At 41.5% G+C, this 12,500-nt stretch overlaps 1 pseudogene; it reads left to right on the top strand.

The window, feature by feature from the left end:
- The first annotated feature begins 2,228 nt into the window (after positions 1 to 2,228).
- Positions 2,229 to 10,160, top strand: LOC138867134 (chorion peroxidase-like; annotated as a pseudogene).
- Positions 10,161 to 12,500: the final 2,340 nt, after the last annotated feature.

Below are 12,500 nucleotides of genomic sequence, written 5' to 3'. Positions count from 1 at the left end.
TTATATAATACCCGTTACAGTCACCACGTGATACAAAGATTAATGTTATTCAAATGATTCGAAATGTGAAGGATTTCTTTATGATAGTAGCTGAAGTAGCACTATCAGCAGCAGTAGTTGTAACAAGAACAAAAATAATGATGGTAGTAATATTTATAAATGATAATGATATCAATGATGATAACAGCAATGAGACTAGTCACTATGATCATAGTCAAATCGATATAATTCAATTTCTAATATGGCCATTATCGTTCAAAAGTTACTAGTAATTGTATTAGTACCATGATATTCAGCACTTTCTAACATGCGATCAAACAAAAAAGAATATGTACTGATAAGTTTATTCGATATACAATGCCTTTCTGTAAGCAAATAAATGGTAAGAATAATTTGCCTTACATTTTGAAATACGGGGATAGGAAATGGTCACGAAATGTATGCTTGTACATACATACGTGCATTATCGACATACAATCATATAATACTCGTGATAGAATATTAATTAGATCATCATACAACTTGTGATAGATGATAACAAATTTTTATCACTAACATTCATTGCAGAGCGACGATGAAGGTGGTTTGTGTGTTCCTTGCAATGCTGTTTGTTAATGCACTAGCAGCTGAGATTTTTTTTTTCTTTTTGTCACGTTCCCCGTCCAGTTTGCCTCTCATGCGCGCGCGCGCGCGCGCGCGCGCGCGTGTGTGTGTGTGTGTGAGAGAGAGAGCGAGAGAGAGAGAGAGAGAGAGAGAGAGAGAGAGAGAGAGAGAGAGAGAGAGAGAGAGAGAGAGAGAGAGAGGGGGGGGGGGGGGCGAGAGAGGGAGAGAGAGCGAGGAGAGAGATGAAGTCCTGGAAGTTTGATTTTAAAAATAAGGTCTTTATCTTGAAAATGTTTAGAAGATAATGCCAAGAAAACTGCAAGAATATTTCGCTTATTCTTATTTCGTCTTTTTACTTATCATTACTTCTGTCATCTCTATATGACTGTAACCATTATCATTACCGTAACTAATATTACTACCATCAGTGTTATTGACATTTTTATTATCATTATCAGAATTGTCACAGCCGTCATTATTATTAGCATTTTCATCCTTAGAATGGTCAAAACCAACATTATAAATGGTATTTTAATCATCATAATTAGAATCATCACTACCGTCATTCTTATCGGTCATTTTCTTCATCAGAAAAAGAACCGTATTCATGTTGACAGATGTAGAAAAAGTAAGAATTGAATGCATATATTGTATTGTGAGGATATTCGTCCTCATTCATCCTTCTTCTACATCATTAGAAGCTTCACCTCCCTTATCATTTCCATCAGCATCACCGGTGACATCACTCACGCCGTCTTTAACACATACTCTCAGATAACCTTTCCTAAGTGAATCGAGGGAAATACTCCAAGCAGTTGAATGGAATTCCGCCTGTCCTTCACTTTCCGAAGGATGACAAGTGAGAGGATATTGCGTTTTATCTAAGTGCTTTCGTGGAGTAGGGTGCACCTTCCATAAAAAGAAAAGAAATGAAAAGAAAAAAGTTTTGTAGCCACACACACACACACACACACACACACACACACACACACACACACACACACACACACACACACACACACACACACACACACACACACACATATATATATATATTAGTGTGAGTATAACATTCCTTTTATCGTTGTAAACAGTTTCTCGATCAAGCTTCGTACACGGACTAACTCAACTGCTGGAAAAGAATAAAACAGAAAGGGACATGCTTGCCAAGAACAAGAGTGTCTCTCATGACTCGCCTACTTTCGTGCATCAAAAGTTGTCAACCGGAGTCCATCACAGCAGCAATATCAGGCTACATGGTACACTGCGCCACTGAATTCATCATGGATCGGGTAATGCAAGCATTTTTCATTAACTATTACAGCATCTTAGCTATCAATCTTTTTCCAATTAGGTTTTGTAACTAATCAAACTAATATGAAACCATAATTATTAAGTACAGGCATTTGTCAATCGTTACATCAAGTTTTTATTCATACATTACAACGATCTTGTTTCCCAGGTTTGTGCCACTGATTATAGTTTATATAAAAAACACAGATAATTTATCTCTTAGGGTACAACTGTTATAACTTGCACCTAAATAAGACCGAAATAACTTTCGACATCATCGTCTCGGACCAGTTGGCCCAGACCGAGTTCTGCAATGAGGACCAAGTTTTGAATAAAGTTCTGCTCGATACCAATATATGATGTTTAAAAATAAATCAAACTCAGACACTTAACTCTTTTTAAGTTTTCAAAAAAAAAAAAAAAAAAAAAAAATCTAAAAATCTGTTTCAGTATATTTGGTGACAATATTTTCTAGTCATTAAGGGCAAACCTAAGTCATAGCCTAACGATCTGCAGAAAACTCAAAAATGTAATGTATGTCATCGATGTAGGACTCTATTTGCTTTGTTCACATCCCAGGTATGTATGGAGATGCCATTCTATTCTGCCCTGAGACATTGGACGACCCCTCTTTATTCCACCCTGAGTGCGCCGCCATTTCCATCCCTGCAGACGATCCTTTCTACTCCAGGTTCAACCAGACGTGCATGGAGTTCATCCGCTCGGCTCCTGCCCTGCGGTGCCTGCTTGGTGAGTCTATTTTCTATGCTCTTCAAGTCTGGTCGAACTATATGCATTGTAGAAAAAGTAAGAAAATAGCGAGACCTATCCTCCCTATCTAATAACTGACTTTTGATACTGGTTCCTTTTTAGGTTATTTATTTAACAGTTTTCGATATTAAACATTCGAAACTCAACTTCAACTAAATTACGTAAAATTACTTCATTTGTTCAGGTCCACAAGAACAATTAAACGAGAAGACGGCATATATCGACGGCTCTCAGGTCTACGGCATCGATGACGAGATGATGAATTCACTGAGAATGATGGAGAATGGTCTGCTTATTGGACAGGTTAATACGACGAATTTAGAGTGATTATTACCACCATCGCCACCATGACTTTCTGATTTGCTAGTGCCACACTATGAGTAGAGATCGTTGCATCATTGTAGTGGCAGGGGCGAAGCCTATAAAATCTTTACAGTTCTAAACTTTACAGAGTAATATACGAGGTCGAAAGTTGGTATAAAGATCTGGAATAGGAAATGTGAAAACACTGAGGATTCAAACTACTATTAATGAGAGTGCAATAGAAAAAAGAAACGAAGTAATGCTGCAAACCTGACATTGAAATGGGTTATAAAACGATCAGGGAAGGTTATCGAAATTTCTAGATTCAGTAGCAAGAATATTTAAAACATGCATTTAATTCAACTACATATCGCAATCCTACTATGCATCATACACCAAAATTCAAATATGTTGCTATGATATTAGACAGCTTTTTGTTCAAAAATGTAATGAATATAAAGGGTCTGCATGAATAGTATGGTCTTCACAGGACAAAACATTGCCTTAAAAGAAGTGGATAATTATTACTAAACTACTTTTTAAGCTGATAACAGTAACAGTAACACTGAACATCATAATCAGTAACCGGAACAGTCATGGATCAAGACAAAAATAGCAAAATGGTTGTAATTTGACAAATATATTAATCAAAAGCAAGTGCTCTGAAGTTTTCCCCACAAATGACGAATGAAGGCGAAGAGCATCTCCCTGCAAACAAGGTCTTAATAAACGAGTGCAACAATGCAGAGCAAGCCAGCATGAACCAGTTTTGCTTCCGGGCCGGTAGTTTGGCTCTTGTGTTCTCTGCCTCAGTTTGGCTTTAAAAATGTATGTAGTTTTAATTTCCCCACATTAGTTAACGTGGTGTCGGTGTAGTACGGAGGTTTTGGCACAACTGTTGCACACTAACGAAAGTAATAATGCTGCAACAGGGGACAAGAGAGTGAATGAGCAAGTTCTCCTTGTTCTGTTCCACACCCTGTGGATGCGTCACCACAACTGTCTCGGCTGAAGAACATCAATCCTTCCTGGAATGATGAAAAGCTGTTCCAGGGGGCCCACCGAATCGTGGGCGCACAGCTCCAACATGTCACCTACAATGAGTACCTGCCACTCATCTTTGGTTAGTCCCATATCAGGCAAAGCATACGTAATTTATTTACTTCACTGCTTATTATACAAATAAGTATATTAAATTGTAGGTATAAATTCATATACACAGGCATGCATATATACTGAGAGGAGCTCCCGCTGAAATGCATGTATGAACTTTCTTCCAGGTACGAAAATCATAAAATACTCTAAGCTAAACCCCTTCAAGAACAAGAAACAAAAGAACTTTTATATACCTGATAAGAACGCTGTCATCAGTGCTGAATTTGCAACTGCTGCCTTCCGTTTTGGACACAGTCAGATTGCTGTGAGTTGAACCTTCATGTTGATTCTCTTATCTTCTGAGGCACGTTTTCCATTATCTGAATTGATATATTCCATGCTTAGGAAAAAAAAAAAAAAAAAATGAAATGAACTATCTTCGTGAACAGGAAAATATTTCCAGGAAGTACTGGATATAAATTACAGAAAATTGAGTGGAACTGGATCTCATGTTACATATGCATAAATGTGATAAACATGGAAAATAAACTTCAAGGACCTTATATCAGATCTTAGCTCTAAACTTGATTTCGTCCATTCCTCTCGTCTCGTTTTAGGGTCACATGGAGAGAGTGAATGACTTCGGCGACATTTCCTCAACTGAGATGTCTTCGGTCTTCATGAACCCTTTCGTCGTGTACATGAAAGGCGTCGTTCCACAGCTGACGCGAGGGGAGGTTCGACAGAGCGGGAGACGTTGACCCCTTCTTTACACTGCAAGTGAGTCGAGTGTCAAGTGATGTGTGTACAGTGATATCAGGTATCTTATAAGACTGAGTGGAGTGACGAATGATTCAGAGTTCATTAAGTCTTATCACATAAAATAGAAATTCATCATTGTGGATTTATCTTGAGCAGTAATTGCCAATATATTATGTCTGCACATCACTCTTTCAGTATCCTTCTAGCATTCGAAAATCTAATCTTTGATATTCTTGAACAGGTGGCCGGCAAACTCTTCAAAGGAAAGAACATGTTTGGACTCGATCTGATGTCCCTCAACATACAGAGAGGCCGTAACCATGGCATTGCCTCCACATGCGACTTGACTTCTATTCATGACTTTCCTGATCTCTCGGGAATCATGGATGAGGATGTGATTGAAAATCTAAAGGATGTATATCGGTACGCCATTCCCTCTATGTGATTCTCCCCACCCACCTTGCATTGTTTATTAAGACCCTATGTCGACGGGGACGGTGATCGTCGTCATCGGCTGCCACCCTGATCTGCCGGGGACGGCCGAATCCGTCACGGATCCCTTGGCTGTTCGAGCCGGGAATGGCAATCACCGGTTGGTCTTATTCCATTTTCTTATGGACAGTTTTTGAAGGTTTTCATATATTTGAAAGTGTGTCTGTTTTTATGTTTGAGAGTGTATAGAAGAATATGTATAAGTGTGTGAACGTGTTTTTTGTTGTTTGTGTGTGTCAGTGTATCTAAATCTGGGGATCAACCTTGATAGTACGTGATCGCGTGATTAGGTTTTCCCGAATATGCCGGGGCGTGATTACGTTTTCCCGCATATTTCGGGTGGAGGATGGTCATGCTTGGCGGGCCTGGCGAGCTGCTGGAGGAGCCGGACATCCTGCTTGTCTTCCTCACTGCATGGCGGGCCTGGGAGAGCGGGTCGACAAATTAAGACATTCGGCTCGGCGGACGACGTAGCGACGACAGCGACACCCAACCCTGGGCTCCAACTGCATGGCGGGCCTGAGCAAGCGGCCGACGAAGCAAGACATTCCGTTTGGCGGACGACGTAGCGACGACAGCGAGACCCTTCCCTGGCAAGGAAGGTTGGTATGTGTGTAAGTGTAAGTCTGTGTGCGTTTTCGTGTATTTGAGTGTGTAAGCTTCCGGCTGCCTAGCGGGCCTGCCCGAGCGGCTAGCGGAGCCGGGCTTGCCCGAGCGGCTAGTGGAGTTGCTTGGCTGGCGGAATAGCTGCGGCCCATCCTGGCCAAGGAGGAGGGAGTTGACACCCGTTGAAGAGGAAGTTTGTGAGGCCCGCTTCATGGATGCGCTGCATGGCGGGCCTACGCGAGGAGCTGAAGGAACCGGTCTTCCCGCTTGGTGGCTGTGACAGAGCAGCTTTTCCTGTCGACTGTTCGCTCCCGTCTTTTTGTTTTTTTTAATTTTCAGAAAAAAATGAAATGAAGAAGAAAAGAAACGGGAGAGTGTGAGAAGGGGGAAAGAAGGTAGAGATAGACATACAAAGAGAGAGACAGAGAGAATAAAAATGGTAGAAAGAAAAGAAGAATGATTCCCACATTTTTCAAGCATTCCCGCGCTCTTGCCACGTGAATAGTCACGTGACCTGACTTAGAAAAAAATATTGAAGGGAAGAAATGGGGAATTGGGAGACGGGGGGAGAGGAGGTAGAGAGAGAGAGAGAGAGAGAGAAACACACACACACACAGAGTAACACACATACACACACACACGCACAGAGAGAGAAAGAAAGAAAGAAAGAGAAAGAGACAGAGAGCGAGAGAGAGAAAGAGACAGAGAGAGAGAGAGAAAGAAAGAGACAGAGAGAGAAGGAGGGAATAAAAATGGGAGAAAGCAAAGAAGAATGATTCCTGGGTTTTCAAACATTCCCGCCACGTTACCTGTCACGTGAATCACATGACCTGACGTGGAATGCTTTGGCGAGTGGTGATTGGCTTGAAATCTGGAAAAAATTGTATAAAAGGTCAAACAGAGGGCAAGGAAAATCACTTGCCAGCCATGTCTCGCCAGCTTTCTTGTGTGCGCTCTCGAAGGCCGAGGAACTCACCAGCCGTCCGATCTTTGTCTTTTGACGAGGAAATGGTTGATGATCCTCAGCCTTCAACCTCGAGGGGCATTCCTCGCTCCTGATCCGTGTTTGTATCTTTTTCAATCATCCGCCGACGAGGGAGTCGATGATGATTCAGAGGACGACTACACACCCCCATTGAAACTGTCAAGGAATAGTGATCGCTCTGGTAAGTTTTCTAACTTTCTTTGATTGGGAAAATACCTGGCTCTTTTGACATTACTTTATATTTCTGCATGGTATCACTATTTTACAGAGAACTCATGTTTTTCTTTCGTGTTTACAGATGTCGAAGTCTCCGGCCGTTTCGACGGCGACGACTCGGATTGAGAGGAACCCGTCTGAGCCCGAGGACCAGGACGAAGACGATGATTCGGACGACGATTACGTCGCCCCAGTGGACACGTCGTTGGACTCCGACGAGCCTCTCGCGGAGTACGCTCGACGTCATGCTGAGGCTGCTGCTGCAGGCCCAGGGTCGCCATCCTTCTTGTGGCAGAAGAGGGAGAACCGGCCCAAGACTTTTGAGTTTCTTGGGAACCCAGGAGTTCAGTAGGGTCTGGGTCTCGATCGGTCGTCGAGCCCGCTCGAGATCTTCAATTGTTTCTTCCCCGACGATCGTCTTGAGAAGGTCGTCGAAGGAACGAATCAGTAAGCATCTGCCATTGTTTCTTGTGTTCTAATTTGAAAGTGTGGTTATTTGCATTCTATTTGTCCATTTTGAACACATGTTTTACAATTTTTTTTCTTGTAATTAGATACGCGCATCAGAATCCTCGGACGCCTTCATCCCACATGAAGGCTTGAGAAGACACGACAGTAAGGGAGATCAAGTCCTACCTGGGACTGAGGTTTCTCATGGGACTACGGTCCCATTGCACAGTGAGGGACTTTTGGTCCACATACCCTTTGATGTCATCATCCATATTCCAGAAGACTATGACGCAAGACAGATTCGATTCTCTGACGTCAGCCATCCACTTCGTCGACAACGAAGAGGAGAGACAGGGGGACGACCGTCTTTGGAAGGTGCGTCCCGTCCTTGATGTCTTGGACGAGACTTTCCGGACGGTCTTCATCCCCAACAAGATCATAACCGTCGACGAGAGCTTGTGGGCTTTCAAGGGGCGCCATCATGCCGTCCAGTACAACCTGAGCAAGCGGGCAAGGAGAGGGATGAAGGTCTACAAGCTCTGCTCGTCCGACGGTCCTGAGGAGGGGTATACGTCGGCCTTCAAGATTTACACGGGACAGGATCGTGGGGAGAGTCCCGCGAGTATGAAGGCCGTCATAGACCTGCTGGAGAAGGCACATCTCTTCGACAAGGGATACGAGATGCATTCCGACAGGTGGTATTCCTCCCCGACTCTCTTCATCCACCTGCAGGCCCGGAAGACCAGCGCTTTTGGTACAGTCTGTACCAACAGGAGGGGCATGCCAGCGGACCTGCGGCCGAGTCGGGGACAAATCGACTTCCGGAGTACACCGACCGGAATGATGTGCCTTCAGTGGGTGGACTAGCATGCTGTCACGATGCTCTCCACTGCCCACACCAGCAGGACCGTGACTCTGCCTCCAAACCGCCGAGGGGAACAGAGGTCGAAGCCCGAAGTCGTTGTGAGTTACAACTACGGGATGAAGGGCGTCGATCTCTCGGATCAGCTGGCGCGGTCATATCCATCAGCAAGGAAAACCATCAAGTGGTACAAGAAGATCTTCAATCTACTGGATATGACAGTCGTCAATGCGCTGGCTGTCCACCGGGTCCTCGGCGGGAAGCTCACTCAGGCGGACTTCTGCAGCGGGGAGGACGCCCGGGAACATTCAGAAGAGTTCCACCGCGGTAGCAAGAGGAGCAGGACGACCAGCAGACACACATGCCAGCAGACACACCTTTTAGGCATTGGAGGAGGTGTTCATGCTGCTGGAATGTACATCGAAGAAGGAAGGAGACCAGGGTAATGTGTGCAAGCTGCAAGATCTCCCTGTGTGCTTCTTGCTTCAAGGAGTTCCACACTTGACGGCAAGGGCTTGTAAATATTGTAAATAGTTTCATTACAAATAATAAATGTATATATTTTTTATAATGTTTCCGTTTCCCCTTGAAGATACACACACTGAGTATGATGCAAACTCCTAAAATGGAGTAAATACTACAATACATGACAATAATATCTTACAATACGACAAACATTCATACTAAGAGCAAAAACATTGAAGTAGTAATTCTCGGTAAAAACCAGCCACCACAGTGACCTTCAAGGACTTCCATGGGTGAAAGGACAGAAGTAGCATGCATGAATTGTAAATATTGAGGTTTTCTTTCACTTTCAAAGAAAAAAAAGAAATTCGATATTTTTCAGTTTCTCTTTTTCCATGAAGAAGCACTACTGACATTTCACACTGATATGGTACAAACACTCGTAGAATGGAGTATGTACTACAATATATGGCAATGATATCCTTTATAGGACATGTCATATGACTACAATAAGCCAGTGAACAAACAAGTGTCTCCGAAGTGAAGAAAAATAAATGTAACAATGCCCGGTAAACCATGGCACGCGCGTGCGGCCGCGCTGATTCCCCCCCCCCCCCCCCCCGGAAAGACGGGTAGCAAGCGATTTTATACCCGGCACTATAGGGTTAACGTTGTACTTTGTAGATCGTGAACATATTTTTCATGTGAAGTAGAACACAATGGAGAGTTCGGATGATTACTTTATCATACTGAGATCTTTATTATTTAGTCATGTGGATGACATTGACCTGTTCGTCGGTGGTTTGGCTGAGCACCCGGTAGGAGTAGTAGGTCCCACCTTCGCTTGTGTTCTGCTGGACCAGTTCCTTAGGCTGAAAGTAGGTGACAGATACTGGTACGAGACCAATGACTTGGACACTAGGTTTCAGAGAAGTAAGTGAAATGTGGTTGTTATAGCTTTCCCTTGGAACTTGGAACCATGCTATTGTTCTGTTTCCTGTATGTTCTTGTCCTGTTACACTGGTCGATGTGTTCTTGATACTTATTCTTATACTGTCATTTCAGAACAAGTCAAACAAATTCGCAGAACAACCTTGGCGGGATCATGTGCGAAGTGATTCCAGAATAGAAGGAGATTCAGGCAGAACCTCTGAAAGTGGCATCTCCCGAGAATCCAACGCTACCTTGCTTTTCTTTCCCGGAATTGGATCTCCGTCATTGGAAGGAATGATTGCATCTGAAAGAAGGATTTTGTGAAGTATTGCAAAGATCGATTTAGGTAATACAACTGGTTATTTTGATGAGCTCACTGTTAAGCATTGTCTGCTTGGGACATAATATTTATCTAAGGTAAATTTATTAAAGAGTCCTTTTCTCATGATGTGAGTTTGCAATATCCCCTAAAAGCAAACTGACAGACAAATATCACATATGAACATAGTTATGAAATTCGCAAGAAAAATAAATTAATGAATAAATATAATTAAATGAAGAAAGGGAAGAATAGAAGATTTGCATGCACCATATTGAGCAACACAAGCAAGTGTTCTCGAATATTTGCTACACCTGTTATTATGATGGCAACACTTGTCTGAGGCTCTCCAAAGGTTATCCGTGATCCTCTTCACAAGGGCACCAATTGGGGATGACAGAGGACGATTGATGATCTATAGAAAATAATTTATTCTGCTGTTTATTTGGAGTAGGTACCGTTCACGGTTCCTCCTTCCCTGTGATTACGATGACTCGCTCTCTTTCATGGGCTTGTAACGATGTCTTGCAGCAGTTTACCTTGTTCGCAACTAAGACGATTCCTCCGTAAAGTGACATGCAACATTTCTGAATCGACAGCAGATGGTATTGTACTTTCTCTTTAAACATTAGTAAAGGGTAAATGACAGGTACACTTCATAAATTTGATTCCAGTCCTCCTCGAGGTTAGAGGAGGTGTACTTTTACTCACCTATCTGCACAGTATCATATAACCTTCCACAAGATAAAAACAAAGTCCTTTATTTTTTTCACAACCATTACAGTTTGAAAGTGGCTATGATATTTTGAGGAACATTTTAATAAATAATCTAAATTGCTGTCAAAAGACCATCCCATAGGAAATACTAACCTGGCTCAGCAATCCATTTCCATTGACCTGTTGCTGAACGCATCTACATTCCCTTCTATAGAATTTTAAATTCAAATCAGAAGACTATCAAAAAAGAAGTGCAGATAATTCTGGAAATGAACTTGATTAAGACAGGAAATTCTCCCTGGGCCAGCTCCATGATCCTCGTCCCCAAAAGGCATGGTCGCTCAAACCTGTGGTGGATTACTATTCCAGAACTATTCCCTATTCTGAATCTGTCTGTTGTCGCAAGATATTGGTTCCGATAATCGAGTTTTCTCCACTCTTGACATGTCTAAGGTTTTCTTTACTGCAAACTCTAGTTCTAGTACTATTCAAACAACGCATTGTAACATTGTTTATTATACCAACTTGATTTTAACCTAAAGAATAATCATATTATCAATATCAAAATGTATATAATTTATAGATTTGCTACTGATAATGTTTGCTATAAATCAATTTACTGTTACTAATTCACGGGAAAAATTGTGACAATACACAATTTCATCAACGCAAACACATTTGCGCAAATAATAACAGCTTCATTAACATAAATTTATTGATATACTTTGACAGCAGTTTCCTTAACATAATTTCAATCCTTAACAACAATCTATGCAATTAATCTCAATATACTTGTATATCAGAAGTAATATCTACTTTTCATGTTTATCGTATCATTTATTGATTTTTCTTTTAATTACAATACAAATAACTCACTTCGTCGGCTCCTCCAGATGAAGGCCAAAGAACATCCATAAATCTCCTCAGAACACTGATAACTTCTGTAAGCTAAATTTATACTAAAGTTCCTCACATATAAATCATAATCCGTCACTCAATTTGTATTATTCAATGAATAATTAGAAACAACAACACATACATAACACTGCATCTTATCCGGAAAATATTTGTTTAATGCACATATCTTCATGTTCAGCTATTATATTTAATCAATGAGAATTATGTGCCATGCTAAGGGTTTCCACATTTGGTATTCCAACTTCAAATTAAAGAAACGAATAAGGGCCAAACTTGCCCTTCCTCCGCACATCCCTTGAGCGTCTCCACAAGGTGCAGGGCGGTTACTACATCAAAACATTAAACAAAAGAACTGAAGGATGCGCATCGGTAAAAGTTTTACACATATAATAATCCAAATTAAATTAATATGAGGCAAATAAATTAAGATGATTCGACATTATTTTTTTGCATTGTAAACATTATTTTCATGATAAACTTGGAAGTACACGTAGACAAGGAGAGTCAACCACTTACTACATTGGACACTTTGAATTCTCGAAAACAACATTTGGTTTACGTACGTTTCCCCCACCTTAAATAGATTGTCTATCGACAATTTTATTATTATGACTATTACTATAGTTATATAGTTATTACTATTATCATATATCTATTCCTTATGTCCGTGTGTATAGTAACAGAACTGGTCGAAAGTCACAGATCAGAGT

This window comes from Penaeus vannamei, chromosome 28 (genome assembly GCF_042767895.1).
Source record: "Penaeus vannamei isolate JL-2024 chromosome 28, ASM4276789v1, whole genome shotgun sequence".
Classification (NCBI taxonomy): Eukaryota; Metazoa; Arthropoda; class Malacostraca; order Decapoda; family Penaeidae; genus Penaeus; species Penaeus vannamei.
The sequence above is the reverse complement of the archived record's forward strand: the minus strand, read 5'-3'. Positions and strand labels throughout refer to the sequence as shown.